Raw genomic sequence first — 20,426 nt, forward strand, 5'->3', positions numbered from 1 at the left:
TGACTAATATCCTTTCAGGAAGGAAATTTGCCGGTGACTCCCGATTCTTATAGGGATGAGCAATAAATGCTCAGCCAGTGATGTGAATGAATAAAATACACTGCAACAGAATAACGCTACTCCCATTATTATAGAACAGTTTATCTTTCAACTCACAATGAATAGCACAAGAGATCCAACACAAGCTAAAATTTTACAAAATCAGAAGCCAGAACAGGCTATCCGAGACTGCTCCACCATTTCATATTCATGGCTGATCAATCAACTCAGTGCTCTAACCCACCTCCTCCCTATGCCCTTCACTACTAGGATCATCTTTTCAAATTATCACTTTTCCAAAGATGTGTAGATTAGGTGGATTGGCGGTGCTAAATTGCCCATCACGTCCAGGGATGTGCAGTCTAGATGCATTAGCCACGGGAGATGCAGGTTTACAGGAATAGGATAGGGGAAAGGGTCTGGGTGGGATGCTCTTCAGAGGGTCAGTGTAGACTCAGTGGGCTAAATGGGCAGCTCCCACACTGTGCAGGGATTCTATAATTCTACTTGCAGCAAGTGATCAGACTTCATTCGTGAGTCACTGGGGCAGTTTGTCAGTCAGGAGGGTGGGAATTCCCAGCAGGCTGTGTGGCCAGTCAAAAAACGAAGTGATCTCCAGGACAGAGTCGAAGAGTGTGGTGCTGGAAAAGTACAGACGGTCAGGCAGCATCCGAGGAGGAGGAGAATCGGTGTTTCGAGCATAAGCTCTTTATTGAGGGTTTATGCTCGAAATTTCGATTCTCCTGCTCCTCAGATGCTGCCTGACCTGCTGTGTTTTTCCAGCACCACACTCTTCGACTCTAACCTCCAGCATCTGGAGTCCTCACTTTCTCCTGATCTCCAGGAAGGATATAGTTTTAATGAGTGATATTGTATTCTGTAAAGAATTGCCATTGATAATTTAACTCAGTAAGAGTCTGTTGTCAGAAGTAGTCTGACTGAGTCATCACCCTTGCCAATCTGGCTCTGGAAGTACTGACACGTCAATTCACACAAATTTCAGCAACAATCCGAGCATGCTCAACCCTTCAATAAGATCCTAGCTGCTCAACCCTTCAATAAGATCCCCATTCCTATCCTTCCTCAACAATCTTTCATTCCCCTGACTAGCATGGCAGCTCAGTGGTTAGCACTGGTGCCTCACAATGCGAGGGACCTGGATTCGATTCCACCTTTGCGTGTGGAGTTTGCACATTCGCCCTGTGTCTGTGTGGGTTTCCTCCCATTGTCCAAAACTGCACAGGTTGGGTGGATTGGCCATGCTAAACTGCCCGTAGTGTGCAGGCTAGGTGGCTTAGCCATGTGAACTACAAGGTTACAGAGATAGGAGGTTGGGTCTGGGTGAGATGCTCTTTGGACGGTCAGTATGGACTTGGGCTGAATGATCTGCTTCTATACTGTAGGGATTCTATAAGGATCTATCTATCTCCACCTTAATAATATTCAATGGTACCTCCTTCACCAGCAGAGACTTCCAAAGCCTTGCAAATCCAAAAATGAAATATGTCTCCTCACCTTGTTTAAAAGGTGACCCCTAATTTTAAAACAATGCCCTTTATTGTGGACTCACACACAACAGGCAACACCCTTTCCGTGTTCAAGACCATTCAGGATCTTATCAGACAAGTCACCCCTCACTCTTCTAAACTCCAGTGAAAACAAACCCGCTCTGAGCAGCCTTTCACCATAAGAAAACCGATTCATTCCAGGTATCAGTCCAGTAAACCTCCTCAGAATCACCTCAGTGAATTTAAATGCATCCTTAAAGAGGGAGACCAAAATGGTACACAGTTCTCAAGATGTGTTCTCACCAATGCCCAATATAATTGAAGCGTAGCACCTTCATTTTCATGTTCAGTTCCTCTAATACTAAAATGTTGCATTCTGCTGGCAGTCTTGGTCATTTGCTGTACCTGCATAGTAGCTTTTCGTGACTCATGCACCGGAAACACTTACACCCCTCTGCAGCTCGCCATCATGCTCATTTTAAATAATTCTCTGTTTTTCTCGTTTGGCCTTTGCTTCCGATTCTTTGAATCAATCCTGTTGGAATTTTATGTATCAGAAGCCTGTTAAGACCGCAAGTTAGGGTTGGTTCCTCTCAAGAATCCATTCCAAAGTTAATCCATTGAAGTAAAAATAAAGGAAAAGAAATAAAAGAAGGCATACCAGATACAGAATAATTCCCTCTATATAATTCTACAAAAGGGAAATTGCAATTTTGTCCCATGCAATTTCTTTTATTTCATAAATATACTTTACTTTATAAAAATATCTTTGTCGACATATAGAGTCACTGAAGTAAAGTCAGAATCATAGAGATATACAGCACAGAAAAAGACCCTTCGGTCCAACTCGTCAATGCCGCTCAAATATTCTAGCTTAATCGAGTCCAATTTGCCAGCATTTGGCCCATATCACTCTAAACCCTTCTTATTCATATAACTATCCAGATGCCTTTTAAATGCTGTAATTGTATCAGCTTCCACCACTTCCTCTGGCAACTCATTCCATACACACATCACCCTCTGTGCGAATAAGTTGCCCCTTACGTCTCTTTTATATCTTTCTCCTCTCACTCTGAACCTAAGCCCTCTAGTTCTGGATTCACCCACCCCAGGGAAAAGACCTTGTCTATTTATCCTATCCATGCCCCTCATGATTTTATAAACCTTTACAAGGTCACCCCTCAGCCTCCAACATTCCAGGGAAAACAGCCCCAGCCTATTCAGCCTCTCCCTGTAGCTCAAATCCTCCAAACCTGACAACATTCTTGTAAATCTTTTCTGAACCCTTTCAAGTTTCACAACATCCTTCTGATAGGAAGGAGACCAGAATTGCATGCAATATTCCAAAAGCAGCTTAACCAATGTCCTGTACAGCCACAACATGACCTCCCAACTCCTGTACTCAATGCTCTGACCAATAAAGGAAAGCATACCCAACGCCTTCTTCACTATCCTATCTACCTGCGACTCCACTTTCAAGGAGCTATGAACCGACATTCTGAGGTCTCTTTGTTCGGCAACTCTCCCTAGGGACCTTACCATTAAGAAGTTCAGTTCTGTACAGAAACTTGAGAAGAAAGAAACAAACAAACATTGGAGTTTGACTTTATCCAACACAGAAACCAAAGGCTTTTCTTGCGCAGGATTATATTTATCTATCCTTGAGGCACAAGGAACATTCAATAATTGAACGGACTCCCCTTTAACTTCGGCAGAAAGTCTTCAGGCAGTAGTCTTTCCCCACTGCAACTTGGCAGCAGCTGTCCCAAGCTCTGAGATTTTTTTTATTTCAAGATAGACTTTATTCATAAAAAAATGTCATTATATATACATAGTCACAAGCACAGTTCAGTTTTACAGAAGCTTTGAGATGTCCTCTTCCTCCTTAGTCTGGAAGGAGACACCTTTGGAATTTTGCCCTCAGGCCATCAGGTTCCTGTGGTTCCATATGCAAAATAGTTTGAGATATTTCACATAAGCTATCTGTACAAGCTGAAATAGAAGTGGCTGTCACACTGTTTTTTTGTCTGTGTGCAAAACCACTTCAATGTGTGATGTGGGATGTCGGATGAGAGGACTGGTGACAACTGAAATGAAACACGTACTGAAAGAGTCCATTGGTCCTCAGCTGGTCACATACTGAGGCATGCTACTGCTTTCTACTTCCTGCATTTCAAAGATATTGGAGCATATAAGCCATCATACAAAGATCTGGATATTTTATTTACTTTTGCATGGTTTGAAAACAGTCAATATCATATAATTTGGGGAGACAATGATCTAGTGATATTATCGCTGGACTGTTAATCCAGAAACGAGCTAAAAATGTGTTGCTGGAAAAGCGCAGCAGGTCAGGCAGCATCCAAGGAACAGGAGAATCGACGTTTCGGGCATAAGCCCTTCTTCAGGAAGGGCTTGTGCCCGAAACGTCGATTCTCCTGCTCCTTGGATGCTGCCTGACCTGCTGCGCTTTTCCAGCAACACATTTTCAGCTCTGATCTCCAGCATCTGCAGTCCTCACTTTCTCCTGTTAATCCAGAAACCCTGGTAATGTTCTAGGGAGTCAGGTTCAAATCCAACCACAGAATTTAATAAGTATCTAGAATTAAGAGTCAAATAATGACTGTGAATCAATCCATTGTCAATTGTCAGAAAAAATCCATCTGGGTTCACTAAAGTCCTTTAGGGAAGGAAACTGCCGTCCTTACACGGTCTGGCCTACACGTGACTGCAGACCCACAGCAATGTGGTTGACTCTAAATTGGGATTACAAATAGGCAACAAATGTTGGTTTAGCTAGCGATGCCCTGCATCATCCTGTGAATGAATAAAAAAGAATATTGCATGAAGAAAGACTTGCATTTGTATAGCACACTTCCTGACTAAATGATGTTGCAAAGTAGAGTGGCTGCTCACAATGCAATCTTTTTTACATTGGCGTGACCAAATGCAGAAACATGTCCACTTTGACTGTAGAAATGATCCTGATCTCCCAGTTGTTTACCATTTAACCCTGAAGAAGGGCTACACCTGAAATATTGATTCCTCCCCACCTCCTGATGCCGTCTGGCCTGTTGTGTTCTTCCAGCCTCCTGTCCGTCTGTGTACCTTAGATTCCAGCATCTATAATTTTTTTGTCTCTACTATTTCAATAAGCCATGATGTGGAGGTGCCAGTTTTGGACTGGGGTGGACAAAGTTTAAAATCACACAACACCAGGTTATAGTCCAACATATTTGGAAGCACTAGCTTTCGGAATGCTGCTCCTTCTTCAGGTTGCTTCATCAGGTAAGCCACCTTGCTGTCATACTAAAATTCCTGTCCTCGGCCTGCTACAATCATCGAATCATAGAATCCCCCTACAGTGTGGAAACAGGCCCTTCAACCCAGCAAGTCCACACTGACCCTCCGAAGAATAACCCACCCAGACCCATTCCCCTACATTTACCCTGAGCGATGGACCTAAACTATGGGCAATTTGGCATGGCCAGTTTGCCTGACCTACACATTTTTGCATTGTGGGAGGAAACCCACGCAGACACAAGGAGAAGGTGCAAACTCCACACAGACAGTTGCCTGAGGTGGGAATTGAACCTGGTCCCTGGTGCTGTGAGGCAGCAGTGCTAACCATTGAGCCACCGTGCCGCTAATATTTGAAGGGCTTTTGCCTGAAACAGCGATTCTTCAGCTCTTTGGATGCTAACTGACCTGCTGTGCTTTTCCAGCACCACACTCTCGACTCTAATCTCCAGCATCTGCAGTCCTCAGTTTTGCCCTGACTAATGCACCTAACCTACACATCCCTGGACATTATGGGCTATTCAGTATGGCAACTTCACATAACCTGCACATCTCTGGGCTGAGGAAAGTGGAGGTCGAGAATGTGGTGCTGGAAAAGCACAGCAGGTCAGGCAGTATCCGAGGGGCAGGAGAATTGATGTTTCAGGCATAAGCCCTTCATCAGGAAAGGTTTATGCCTGAAATGTCGATTTGCCTGCTCCTCAGATGCTGCCTGACCTGTTGTGCTTTTCCAGCACCACACTCTCAACTCTGATCTCCAGTCCCTACTTTCCTTCCACTGTGGAGGAAACCAGAGCACCCAGAGAAAACCCACACAGACTCAGGGAGAATATGCAAACTCCACACCGATAGTCACCAATGGCTAGAATCGAACCCGCGCCCCTGGTACTATGAGACAGCAGTGCTAACCACTGAGCCACCGTGCTGCCTCACAGTGTTCCATCAAAGTACAATGCAAGTTCAGGGAACAACAGCTCATTTTCCACTCAGGTTCCTTACAGCTTTGCGGTCTCGATATTTAAATCAATAACAAAAACTAACCACCTGACATCTGTTCTCCATTCTTCTTACATTCTCTTTCCCCTCCCCCACTGGCTTGCCTTATTTGGGTGTTTACTGAGCTCCTTGTATAGAGTTTAAAATCACACGACATGAGGTTATAGTCCAACAGGTTTATTTGAAAGTTGGACTATAACCTGCTGTCGTGTGATTTTTAACTTTGTCCACCATAGTCCAACACCAACACCTCCACGTCATGGCTCCATATATAGAGGTCACCTATCCCTTTCCTTTCACACCTTAATTTACAACAATTTTACTTTTGTTCTCTTTCATCACCATTAACAACCACTTTGCCTTTTGCACTCCTCTGTCTCTCTCAAAAGTATACAAAAAAACAACTTTCCAAAATCTTTCAGTTCTGAATTAGAGCCACATCAGTCTCGAAAAATTCTCTCTCCTGCCAGATCTGCTGAGTTTCTCCAGTTTTCTCTGTGTTTGTTTCAGATTTCAAACATTTGCCTTTAATCAGATATTCCAAAGAGAACTGTGGCTAATTAATTACTTTCTAAGTGTAGTCAGTATTGTACTGTAGGAAAGTGGAAAACTCCCACAAACAGTACTGTGACCGTGACCATAGAATCCCTACAGTGTGGAAACAGGCCATTCGGCCCAACCATTCCACACCAACCCTCCAAACAGTATCCCACCCAGACCCATTCCTCTACGTTTCCCATGCCTAACACACCTAACCTACACATCCCTGAACACTATGGGCAATTTAGCATGGCCAATTCACCTAACCTACACATCTTTGGACTGTGGGAGGAAACCAGAGCACCAAGAGGGAACAGACACAGGGAGAATGTGCAAACTCCACACAGACAGTTGCCCAAGACTGGAATCAAACCTGGGTCCCTGTCGCTGTGAAGCAACAATGCTAACCACTAAGCCACTGCCTCATAACGTTTATTTAAGCAATGCTGTTTGAGGGAGAAATATTAGCCAGCACACCATGGAATCTTTTGCATCCCTGAGGAGGTAATGGTCCAGCGGTATTAGCATTGGGCTATTAATCCAGAGACTTATGTGATGCTCTGGGGACCTGGGTTCAAGTCCTGCTGTGGTGCAATTTGAATTCATTAAAAATATGGAATTAAAAGTCTAATGATGACAATGAGGCTATTGCCTGAGGGATAAAACTCACTGGGGTTTTCAGATTTTCAGTGCTGAAATCTCAGACCTTACTGATCTGACCTACATGTGTTTCCAGGCTGGTTGACTCTTAACTGCAAAGAAATGCTAACCCAGCTAATGACACTATAGAACAATGAAGAAAGTCAGGGTCTCGGCTTAACATGTCATCTGAAAGACATTTGCTGCAGTCCACTGGGGCTACTGCTCTGGAGTTTGTACTCGAGTATCAGAAAAAGTCATGAACATCTTTGGATGCAACAATGTTTCTCACTGAATCACAACCACTTTATAAATAAATTGCAGTAGTAGAGGTAATATCAATAAAATTACATTTTTCAGACAATAGCAAGCAGAATTGGTGCTCAACAATGGACTGCTGTATAACACAGTCTCCAATTCATTGTGATCCCAGCACACAGTGCTCATTAGCACCAGCATTACCCCTGTCATTTTTAATCATCTGAATTGTGGGACTCTATAAAAGCCAAGATGTTACAGCACCTTTAGTCTTCAGCTTTAATTGGTGATGCTCAAAGGGGACAAGTCCTCTGGAGTGGCTTACTAATTGACCATGACCTATTGATGGTGCAATCATTAGAGAACTTCCAAGCATATTTTATGAAAAATACACGAATACTCAAATGCTTTAATGGAGATTGTTCATTGCTTGCTACAGAGCTTCTATCAACACTCTCAGGTTAGATTAGATTAGATTACCTACAGCGTGGAAACAGGCCCTTCGGCCCAACAAGTCCATACCGACCCTCCGAAGAGAAACCCACCCCCGGATATTTACCCACCTAACACTACGGGCAATTTAGCATGGCCAACTCACCTAACCTGCACATCTTTGGACTGTGGGAGGAAACCGGAGCACCCGGAGGAAACCCAGACAGACACTGGGAGAATGTGCAAACTCTACACAGACAGTTGCCCAAGGTGGGAATTGAACCCGGGTCTCTGGCGCTGTGAGGCAGCAGTGCTAACCACTGCGGATACTGTAAATCAGAAAGAAAAGCAGAAATTGCTGGAAAAGCTCAGCAGGTCTGGCAGCATCCGTGAAGAGAAATCAGAGTTCACGGGTTGAATGACCCTTCCTCAGAATATCTGACCGGTACTGTGAGAGGTGCCACCTTTCAGTTGAGATGTTAAAACCAAGATCCTATCAAGTGAAATAACCCACGGCATAAGTTCACAGATGCTGCAATGACCTGAATAATAATTTGCTCTGAACAACACCACAAAAACAGATCATAAATGCACTGTTGTTTGTAGGAGCTTGTTGTGAGGATATGCTGATGATTATTGCAAAAGGTAAGTGGAACCACACTTACAATCCTTGGAATGTGTTACAATTCTTCGAACCTTGTTGTGCCTCACAAAACTGTATTTACTGAAGAACTGCTAGGGTTGTGTTTTCTCAAATGACCTTTGGTACAGACAGTGACTCAACTTGGGGACAGTTGCTCAACAACCTGTGAGACAGTTGTGCCCTTAGCTTTTGCTGTTCCAGACCTCCTGGTGATTAAACAGATTTGAGTGGGAGCGTCGTAAGTGGAGGAGACCAACTATGTGTGATATTTTGGATTAAATTCAGTTCTATATCGACCAGACACCAACCAGAAATTCCAGAAACCAATCCGGGGCATAGAAGGATCAACACAAAGACATTTGCAGTGCAGTCAAAAGAAGCAAGAAAGCGAAGGACACTCACCGGCATTTTTTTTAAAGATTCCCTACAGTGTGGAAACAGGCCCTTCGGCCCAACCAGTCCACATCAACCCTCCGAAGAGTAACCCAGTCAGACCCATTTTCCTCTGACTAATGCAGCTAACACTATGGGCAATTTAGCATGGCCCATTCACCCTAGCCTGCACATCTTTGGACTGTGGGAGGAAACCGAAGCATACCTACGTAGACACGGGTAGAATGTGCAAACTCCACACAGATAGTCGCCTGAGGCTGGAACCGAACCTTGGACCCTGGTGCTGTGAGGCTGCAGTGCTAACCACTGAGCCACCGTGCCATGAAGTCATGGTGCAAGGTCATTGAGAAGTGCTACTACTGGAATTGAGTATTCAAAAGGGGAGACAGAAAGCAGGAAAATACAGGCTAATCAACTTAACATCCCAGAGAAAATGTTAGAAATTATTATCAAACAATTTATAGAATGGCACTTGGATAAGTTTAAGGTAATTAGGCAGAGTAAGCATGTTTTTGTGAAAGGGAGATGTTTAACCAATCTATCAGAGTTCGTCGAAGAAGCAACATGTCTAATGGATAAGGGGAATCTGGCGATATACTGTCCTTATGTATCTAGGAGGAATTTCGTCATCTAACTTTATTGCAGAAAATGAAATGTTATGGTGTTGGAGGTAACATATTAGAAAATTAGGAGACTAACAGAAAACAGAGAGCAAGCACGGCTTTTTTTTCAGGTTGGTAAGATGTAACAAGTGGTGTGCCATAGGTAGCCGAAAATGTGTTGCTGAAAAAGCGCAGCAGGTCAGGCAGCATCCAAGGAGCACTATAAACACCGGAGGAAACATCAAAGAAGCGTTTCGCAGGAGGCTCCCAAGCACTGATGATGTCGCCTAGCCAGGGGACGAAACGTTTGCAACAAAAACTTCCAGCTCGGCGAACAGAACCACAGCAACAGGAAATAATTGGGAAGGCAAATATTACATTACTGTTTATCATGAGAGGAAATGAATACAGTGTAAGGAGGTTATAATTCAGTTATGCAGGGCACTAGTGAGACCACAGCTGGGGAATGGTGCACATATTGGTCAGATTAAGGAAGAATATAAATATGTTGGAAGCATTTCGGAGAAGGTGTACAAGCTTAATACCCAGAATTGGAGGGCTATCTTTTAAGGAAAAGATTGGACAGGCAAGACTTGTGTCTATTGAAGTTTTGAAGACTGAGAGATGAATTGATGAGATGCTGAAGTGTCTTAGTAGTTTGGATGTAGAGCCGATGTTTCCTTTTACTGGAGAATCTAAAACTAGGGATCACTGTATACTAATAGAGGGTTGTACATTTAAAACAGAGATGAGATTTTTTTTCCCCTCACAGAAGACAACAACTCTTTGGAAATCCCTTCCTGAAAAGGCAGTGTAAGTAGAGTCTGTGAATATTGTTAGGGTAGAGACTGACAGATTCTTCGTAAGCAAAAGTGATGAAAGGTGGGGGGGGGTGGAGTTTGGGGGGAGGCAAGAATGTGGATTTGCTGTTACAAATTTGATCTTGTTGAAAGGAGGAGCAGACTCAGGGGGCTGACTGGCCTACTTCTGCTCCTTGTTCATAATTTCATATCAAAGAGAGTTGAAATGGACTGTTCAGTGTAGACCAGGCAGTGTTCCATTATAGAACATCGAACATTACAACGCAGTACAGGCCCTTCAGCCCTTGAGGTTGCGCCGACCTGTGAAGCCCATCTAACCTACACTTTTCCATTATCATCCATATGTTTAACCAATGACCATTTAAATGCCCTTAATATTGGCGAGTCCACTACTGTTGCAGGCAGAATATTCCATACCCTTACTACACTGAGTAAAGAACCTACCTCAGTCCTATATCTATCACCCCTCAATTTAAAGCTATGTTCTCTCATGCTAGCCATCACCATCCAAGGAAAAAGGCTCTCATTGTCAACATATCTAATCCTCTGATCATCTTGTATGCCTCTATTAAGTCACAACTAAACCTTCTTCTCTCTAATGAAAACAGCCCCAACTCCCTCAGCCTTTCCTCATAAAACCTTCCCTCCATAATAGGCAACATCCTGGTAAGTCTCCTCTGCACCCTTTCCAAAGCTTCCACATCCTTCCTATAATGCAGCGACCAGAACTGTACATAATACTCCAAGTGCGGCTGCACCAGAGTTTTGTACATGACATCATGGCTCCGAAACTCAATCCCTCTTCCAATAAAAGCTAACACACCATATGCCTTCTTAACACCCTATTAAGCAACATTCAGAGATCTATGTACATGGACACAGAGATCGCTCTGCTTATCCACACGACCAAGAATCTTACCATTAGCCCAGTATTCTGTATTCGTGTTACTCCATCACACTTTTCCATATTAAACTCCATTTGCCACCTCTCAGCCCAACTCTGCAGCTTATCCATGTTCCTCTGTAACCTGCAACATCCTTCGGCACTGTCCACCACAACTCCACCAACTTTAGTGTCATCCGCAAATTTACTAATCCATCCATCTACATCTGCATCCAAGTGCTTTATAAAAATGACAAACAGCAGCGACCCCAAAACAGATCCTTGCGGTACACCACTAGTAACTGAACTCCAGGATGAACATTTCCCATCAACCACCAGCATCTGTCTTCTTACAGCTAGCCAATTTCTGACCAAACTGCGAAATCACCCTCAATTCCATCCCTCCGTATGCCATAGCTTACCGTGGGGAAAGTTATCAAACATTTTGCTGAAATCTATATACACCACATCAACTGCTTTACCCTCATCCACCTATTTGCTTACCTTCTCAAAGAACTCAATAAGGTTTGTGAGGCACGACCTATCCTTCACAAAACCGTGTTGACTATCCTGAATCAAATGATTCCTTTCTAGATGATTATAAATCTTTCTCTTATAATCCTTTCCAAAACTTTGCCCACAACCGAAGTAAGGCTCACTGGTCTATAATTACCAGGGTTGTCTCTACTCCCCTTCTTGAACAAGGGGACAACATTTGCTAATTTCCAGTCCTCTGGCACTATTCCTGTTGACTTAAAGATTAAAGCCAAAGGCCTTGCAACCTCCTCCCTAGCTTCCCAGAGAATCCTACGATAAATTCTATCTGGCCCAGAGGATTATAGTGAAAGCAGAGTTGCAGATTAAACAGAGATTTTGCACAAAGCGGCCACATAGACTGCGTTTGGTGCAGGAGGCCACATCAAGAGAGGCAAATACAACATGTTACCTTGAAAGAAGTCCAAGCACACTGCCATTTCATAAAACAGAGACCTGTGGATGCTGAGATCAGAAACAAAAACATGAATTGCTGAAGGAACTCAGCAGGTATGGCTCCATCTGTGGGAAGAAAGCACAGTTAACATTTTGAGTCCGGTGACTCTTCATAGAACTTAGGGGCAAGGAGATGAAAGGATAGGTCGACATCGAAGGAACTGCAAGGGATTGGGGTCATGTTAGGGGCAACTTGGAGATGGACTGGGTGTTGCAGAGGCAGCAATTCTGGCAGAATGATGAAATGGGAGGGCAGGGGAAGATGCACATCTTGTTTGAAAACAATTTTGAGGGACCTGGAGCACACCATTGTAAAGTGTGCTGCACTCCAACCACACCTTTCTCAAGAAACGCTGGTAAAGTGGGAATAGTAGGTGAAAGTGAGGACTGCAGATGCTGGAGATCAGAGTCAAGATTAGAGTGGTGTTGGAAAAGCACAGCCAGTGAGGCAGCATCCGAGGAGCAGGAAAATCAATGTTTCGGGCAAAAGCCTGAATTCCTGATGAAGGGCTTTTGCCCGAAACGTTGATTTTCCTGCTCCTTGGATGCTGCCTGACCTGCTGTGCTGTTCCAGCACCACTCTAATCTTGACATTGGGAATAGTGCCAAGCAAATTCCCAGCCATTGAAATACAAATCTGTTATCTTATAATGGGTTATAGGGTTTCTATATTCTCTTGCAAAATAATCTGGATATCCTTATCCAAATACATCATGCTGCCAAACTCTGTAGAACATAATTGTTTTGAATCACTGCCATTTTAGAACATTTCTTAGATTAGATTAGATTCCCTACAGAGTGGAAACAGTAACTTTGGCCCAACAAGTCCACACCGACCCTCCGAAGAGTAACCCACCCAGACCCATTCCCTACATTTACCCTTGACTAATGTAGGAGGAGAAAGTGAGGTCTGCAGATGCTGGAGATCAGAGCTGAAAATGTGTTGCTGGAAAAGCGCAGCAGGTCAGGCAGCATCCAGGGAACAGGAGAATCGACGTTTCGGGCATAAGCCCTTCTTCAGGAATGACTAATGTACCGAACCTATATATTCCTTATTTGTTTCATTGGTTTCCTGGTACATGTCTATGATTCACCTTTCAAAGAGGTGTGGTGCTACCGGAGGATTAGGGCTCAACTAAAGTATTATGAGGAGGAAGTGTCACATTTTCAAAAACTTGCAGTATCTTATAATATACCCACCACCAGTTTATCATAGAATCCCTACAGTGTGGAAACAGGCCCTTCAGCCCAATATGTCCACACTGACCCTCCAAAACGTGACCCACCCAGACCCATTCCCCTACAACTACCCTTGACTAAAGTACCTAACCTACACACCCCTGAACACTATGGGGAATTTAGCACGGCCAGTTCAACTAACCTGCTCATCTTTGGATTGTGGAGGAAACCGGAGCACACCCACACAGACACGGGGAGAATGGTCAAACTTCACACAGACAGTTGCCCAAGGCTGGAATCAAACCCAGGTCCTTGACGCTGTGAAGCAGCAATGCTAACCACTGAGCCACCGTGCCACAGTCTAAGACTGAGTGTGGGAGAGGAATTGGGGAGAACTAATGGAGACAATGTATGAAGACAGACTGGATGGACTGGACTTATTCTCACTGGAACTTAGAGGGGGGTCTCATAGAAACATATAAAATCCTAATGAGATTGGACAGGCTAGATGTGGGAAGAATGTTCCCAATGTTGGGGAAGTCCAAAACTAGGGGTTACAGTCCAAGAATAAGGGTACAACTCACACAGCTCCAGGTTATAGTCCAACAGGTTTATTTGGAAGCACTAGCTTTTGGAGCACTGCTCCTTCATCAGGTGGTTGTGGAGTATAAGATTCTAAGACATGGAATTTACAGCAAAAATTTACAGTATGATGTAACTGAAATTATAGATTGAAAAAGACCTGGATTGTTTGTTAATTCTCTCATCTATTAGAATGACCATGTTGGTTTCAGTTCAGTTCTGGGTCTTACAATCTCATACTCCACAACCACCTGATGAAAGAGCAGCGTTCCAAAAGCTAGTGTTTCCAATTAAGCCTGTTGAACTATAACCTGGTATAGTATGATTTTTAACTTTGTCCACCCCAGTCCAACACTGGCATCTCCACATCAAGAATAAGGGGAAAGCCATTCAGGACTAACATGAGAAAGAATTTCTTCACTCAGAGTTGTGAACCCTTAGAATTCTCTCCCAGGAAGCTGTTGGGGTCAGTTTGTTAAATATATTCAAGAGGGGGCTGGACATGGCCCTTACAGCTAAAGGGATCAAGTGGGAGAGGGAAACTGAGATTGCATAATTAGCCATGATCGTATTGAATGGTAGTGCAGGCTCGAAGGGCCAAATGGCCTCCTCCTGCTCGTATTTTCTACCGTTCTATAAAATGGGCAGGCGAAAAAGGTTGGGGATAAGAGTTGGGAGAGAAGTGGACATCCTACAAACAATGGAACCAAAACAACTTTTAATATTGATTATATAAAATTAAGGGGCAGAATTATAGGTTAATTGAAATATTGCAGATGTTAGATAACTGAAATAAAGACAAAGAGAAAGCAGGAAGTAGTCAACAGGTCAGACAGCATCTACAGAGAGAAACAGTGTTAGGGAATAGCGTTGAAATAGCGGATGGGGAGACAATGGTCAAGTGGTATTATTGCTAACCTGTAAATCCAGAGACCCAGGTAATGTTCTGGGGACCTGAGCGTGAATCTTAGCATGGCAGATGGTGGTTTTTGAATTCAATTTTTAAAACTCTGCTTTTAAGAATTGAATGAACACCATAAATCCATTGTCAAATGTCAAAAAAAACTATCAAGTTCACTGATGTCATTTAGGGAAGTAAGCTACTATCCTGATCCGGTCTGGACTACATGTGACTCCAGACCCACAGCAGAAGCATTGTGGCACAGTGGTTAGCACAGCTGCCTCACAGCGCTAGGAACCCAGGGTCAATTCAACCCCCGGCAGCCATTTGTGTGGAATTTGCACATTCATTCCATGTCTGTGCAGTCTCTAGCTTCCTCCCACAGTCTGAAGACGTGAAGGTTTAGGTGAATTGGCCATGCAGAATTGCCCATAGTGTCCACGGATGCAGGCTAGGTGGGTTAGGCTTGGGAAATGCAGGGTTACAAAGATGGGTAAGGAGTTGGGTGTTGAGAATGTGTTGCTGGAAAAGCACAGCATCCGAGGAGCAGGGAAATCGACGTTTCGGGCCAGAGCCCTTCATCAGGAATGAGGCTGGGAGCCTCGGGGGTGGAGAGATAAAATGCAGGGTTACAGAGATAGGGTAAGGAGTTGGGTCTGTTGCTCTTCAGAAATTTGGTGTGGACTTAATGGGCTGAATGGCCTGGTTCCACACTGTAGGGATTCTGTGATGCCCTCTGAGATGAGCAATAAATGCTGGTCTAGCCAGAGCCACCCTCATCTCCTGAATGAATTTTTGAAAATGATTTAGGTTAATGACTGTTTTTCTAAGTCGAAGAACAAGAGAGATATTTAAGTTTTTAAAACCTGTGGAAGGGAGGATGGGTTAGGAAGAACAAAAGATCTGTGATCAGCTGGAGGCCAGGGAGGGTCAGATAATGAAAGATTTTACAATACAAAGGCCAAAGAGAGTGGTAATGGTTCTAGAGAAGAAACAAACGTGTCCAAATGAGGTGCGAATTGCTCCTTTCTAAAAGCAACTTGAAGAGACAAAGACAGAAACAAGGCAAAGACCATCCCAATAAAATGAATAGAAAGGAGGGGGAAGAGAACAAAGATAAAACAAGATGGAAGCAGGGGTGACAATCTATAGTTGTTCAATGTGGTGTTAAGATCAGGGTGATGACAGTAGGATGCTCCTTGAGTTTCACTGGGACACTGCCACAGGCCAATGACAGAGAGGTCAGAATTCCCTACAATATTGAAACAGGCCCTTCGGCCCAACAAGTCCACACCAACACTCTGAAGAGTAACCCACCCAGACCCATTTCCCTCTGACTAATGCACCAAACACTATGGGCAATTTAGCATGGCCAATTCACCCTGACTTGCACATCTTTGGATTATGGGGGGAAGCCAGAGTTCCCCGCACAGACACGGAGAAAATGTGCAAACTCCACACAGTCGGTCGCCCAAGGCTGGAATTGAACCTGGGTCCCTGGTGAGGCAGCAGTGCTAACCACTGAACCATCATGCTGCCATTCAAGGTGGAGAATTAAAACAAGACAAGTAACCTGAAACTCGGCATCACTAAACACCTCTCATTAAAACTAAACAGAGGTGTGGCATCGAGCAGTCACGTGGGCTGTATTTGGTCTTCCCTGTGTTGAGGAGGCCACATCATGAGCAGCAAATACAACGTGGCAACTTGAAAGAAATCCAAAATAATCACTGTTTCATAAGTCAAAGAACTGCGGATGCTGGAGATCTGAAACAGGAGCTGCAGGCGAAGCTCAGCAGGTCCGGCAGCATCTGTGAAGAGAAAGCAGAGTTGACTGTTTCGAATCCAGTGACTCTTCAAGGGAACGTGGGGCCAATTTCTGTTTTTGTTTCAAATTGCTGCTTCTCTTGGAAAGAGTCTGTGTGACCTCAGGCACAGTGAGGGGTGAAGAGGCCGACACAGAAAGGGCTACAAGGAAGTGGGGTTATATTAGAGGCAACTCGGGATCGATTAGTGTGTTGTAGAGGGAGCTGTTCCCACAGAATGGTGAGAGGGAGGGGAGGGGAAGATGTACATCTTCAGGGGTATTGTACTGAACTTAGTAAAGGTAATAAGTTGGTGATTTTGTTGCTGTTTTATTTGGCTGGGCCACTGTTATGCTTTACTCCTGACCTGGGTATTACCAAGAATGGGGCTTTCTCCTTATAGCTGTTCTGATGTGATTTGATTTGATTTGATTTAATTTAATTTGACTTGATTTGATTTATTGCTGTCCTAAGTACAGTGAAATGTTTTGTGTACTGTGCAGACAGATCATATCATACATGGACATACAGACCATAGGTCGATTAAATGGAGTAAGACATACAAAGTTACGGTTTCACAGGAGGTTTATAAAAATAAGTAGATGTAAGAGAACTTTGTTAGTAATTTTTACAGACTTGGAATTGAGTTTTAGAAGTGTGGAATAATTGTAAGGAATGTGAGAATAAGATCTGCTGCAGAGAGTTTGCAAAGCGTCACCCAGTGTTGGCACTATCCTGAATGAATTGGCCATCGTGTCATTTGTCTGGTTTTATGATCTCACACGCCTGGCTTGTACATAAAACAGAAGACCATTGTTACACCATCTAATTTACCAGTTGCCTATGGCAGACTGATGAGTAATATGTAGCTCTCAGGACTAACTCTTCTAATTCTAGCAAATGACAAGGGTCCACTGATAAACCAGCAATAAATCCTGTATGATTGGTAATTCCTCAGAATCAACCCTTATCTTAACTCGCACAATCAACAATTTCTAATCGTCACCATTTAATTTTTGCATGTATGGTTACATATTATGTGATAATGATTATTATTAACAGACTAATCAATGTGTTGCCTGATGTATTCATAACCTAGTTATTTCCGAGTTTTATCACTGACCTTTTAAAGTGATATCACATTGCTGCAATGTCATCAAATGGAGATGGTAAACACCTTTGTCAGATACGATTACCACACCAGTATGGAGCTTGAAAAACACAGCCAGTCAGGCAGCATCCGAGGAGCAGGAGAATCGACATTTCGGGCATCAGCTCTTCATCTTTCCTGATGAAGACCTAATGCGCGAAATGTCGATTCTCCTGCTACTCGGATGCTGCCTGACCTGCTGTGTTTTTCCAGCACCACACTCTTGACTCTGATCTCCAGCATCTGCAGTCGTCACTTTCTCCAGGATTATCACACCGACTAAACAAAAGCATGAATTAGTGGAGTTGATACAGAGCGGACCAAGGAAGAATAACAATTGAATTATAAGATAATAGAACAAAGAATTGCAGATGTTGGAAATCTGAAATAAAAAACTGAAATTGCTGGAGAAATCCAGTAGGTCTGGCAGCAACTGTGGGGAGAAAACAGAGTTAATGTTTTGAGTCCACCGAGTCTTTACCGGAACTCAGGGTGCAATTTCTGCTTTACACATTTAACCCAGAGAGTGGTTCATGTGGAGGAAGTGGGGGATGTGAGTACAGTTACAATGTTTAAAAGACATTTAGATAAGTATATGAATAAGAAATGTTTGGAGGGATATGAGCCAAGTGCAGGTAGGTGGGACTAGTTTAGTTTGAGATTATGGTTGGTAATGGACTGGTTGGGCCAAAGGCTCTGTTTCTGTGCAGTATGACTCTATAACTGCAGATGCTGGAGATCTGAAACAAAGACAGAAATTGCAGGAGAAACTCAGCAAGCATCTGTAGGAAAAAAGTAGAGTCAATGGTTCAAATCCGGTGAGTTTTCATCAGAACTGTTAGTAGCTAGGAACTATTAGTATTTATGCTGAAGTTGAGTTGTTGGCAGTAGGGGTGTGCTTGGGGCACGTGGGGTGATAAGTGGATAGCTAGAGACAGAAAGATAGAAATTAAAAAGGGTATGTACAAGGAGGAAATGGATAACAGGCCAGGACCGAAGAAAAGCTGAATAAGAGGTAATCAGAGTTAACAGTGAGAAAATGGGTGAGCTGTACTGAATGCAGCCCAGATAATGTGATAATGGGCCAAGGAGATAATCTGATAATGGGTGACTGTGCTAAAATCAACCCACGACATAATAGGAGGGGGTGTCGGGGGGATAAGATAGGATAGAATCAGGCTCTAAAGTTACTGAACTCAATGTTAAGTCCTAGAGGTGGCAGGGTCCCTAAGCAGCAAATATTTATAATCATGAGGGGCATGGATAGGGTAAATAGACAAAGTCTTCCCCGTGTGAGAGGAGTTTAGGGTGAGAGGTGAAAAATTTAAAAGAGACCTAAGGGGCAATTTTTTTCACACAGAGGGTGGTGCGTGTATGGAACGAGCTGCCAGAGGAAGTGGTGGAGGCTGGTACAATTACAATATTTAAAAGGCATCTAGATGGGTACATGAATAGGAAGGATATCAGTCAAGATTAGAGTGGTGCTGGAAAAGCACAGCAGGTCAGGCAGCATCCAAGGAGCAGGAAAATCAACGTTTTGGGCAAAAGCCCTTCATCAGGGCTTTTCCAGCACCACTTTAATCTTGACTCTGATCTCCAGCATCTGCAGTCCTCACTTTCGTCTTAGAGGGATATGGACCAAGTGCTGGCAAATGGGACTAGATTAGTTTAGGATATCTGGTCGACATGAACGAGTTGGAGCGAAGGGTCTGTTTCCATGCTGCACAGCTCTATGTCATTGGCATCAATAATAATAATACATACTATACTCCGTTATGCGCACTGGTGATGTGAGTGATTATCTGCAGCTGTAGACAACACATGCTTCTTCTCAAATGCCATTTGGGCACTCAATTCTAAGGGAGGGTCACATAATCTGCTTTCTTCCCACATATGCTGCCAGACTTGTTGAGTTTCTCTTATCAATTTCTATTTTGGTTTAAGGAAATATCAGGTTCATCTCCTCATACTGTACAATTACATCAGAGATCAGAGGAAACCGACGCAGACACAGGAAGAATGTGCAAGCTCCATAGACAGTCACCTGAGGCTGGGATTGAGCCCAGATCCATGAGTTGTGAGGCAGTAACGCTAACCACTGAAACAACTCATGCCACCCAGGCCTAGTTTTTTCTAAGTCTGGTGCTGGAAAAGCACAGCAGGTCAGGCAGCATCCGAGGAGCAGGAAAATCGACATTTCAGGCAAAAGCCCTTCATCAGGAATAGAGGCAGGGTGCCTGCAGAGTGGAGAGATAAATGAGAGGGGGGTGGGGGTGGGGAGAAAGTAGCAAAGAGTACAATAGGTGAATGGGGGTGGGGATGGAGGTGATAGGTCAGAGAGAAGGGTGGAGTGTGGGCGCAGGTTTTGCAATTCCTGTGGTGACAAGGGAGGGTGCTGGGGGGGAGGGGGAGGGGGGGGGGGGGGAGGTGAGGGCTTGTTGGGGGTGTGGACCTGACCAGATAGTCACAGATGGAACGGTCTTTGCGGAAAGGGGTGGGGAAGGAAATATCTCACCTCCATCCAAGGAAACCTGCGCCCACACCTCTTCCCTCACCTCCATCCAAGGCCCCAAAGGAGCCTTCCACATCCATCAAAGTTTTACCTACAATCCACCAATGTCATTTATTGTATCCGTTGCTCCCGATATGGTCCCCTCTACATTGGGGAGACTGGACGCCTTTTCACAGAGCGCTTTAGGGAACATCTCGAGAACACCCACACCAATCAACCCCACCGCCCCATGGTCCAATCTTTCAACTCCCCC

General features: G+C 43.9%; 1 protein-coding gene across 6 annotated transcripts in view; it reads left to right on the top strand.

Moving 5' to 3' along the window:
- The window catches only part of prmt2ip (PRMT2 interacting protein), an 89,189-nt gene that overhangs the window by 16,404 nt on the left and 52,359 nt on the right, over positions 1 to 20,426 (top strand). The window lies entirely within an intron of this gene.

This window comes from Chiloscyllium plagiosum, unplaced genomic scaffold (assembly GCF_037043375.1).
Source record: "Chiloscyllium plagiosum isolate Xiang-an unplaced genomic scaffold, Cpla_swu_hap1 HiC_scaffold_42, whole genome shotgun sequence".
Classification (NCBI taxonomy): Eukaryota; Metazoa; Chordata; class Chondrichthyes; order Orectolobiformes; family Hemiscylliidae; genus Chiloscyllium; species Chiloscyllium plagiosum.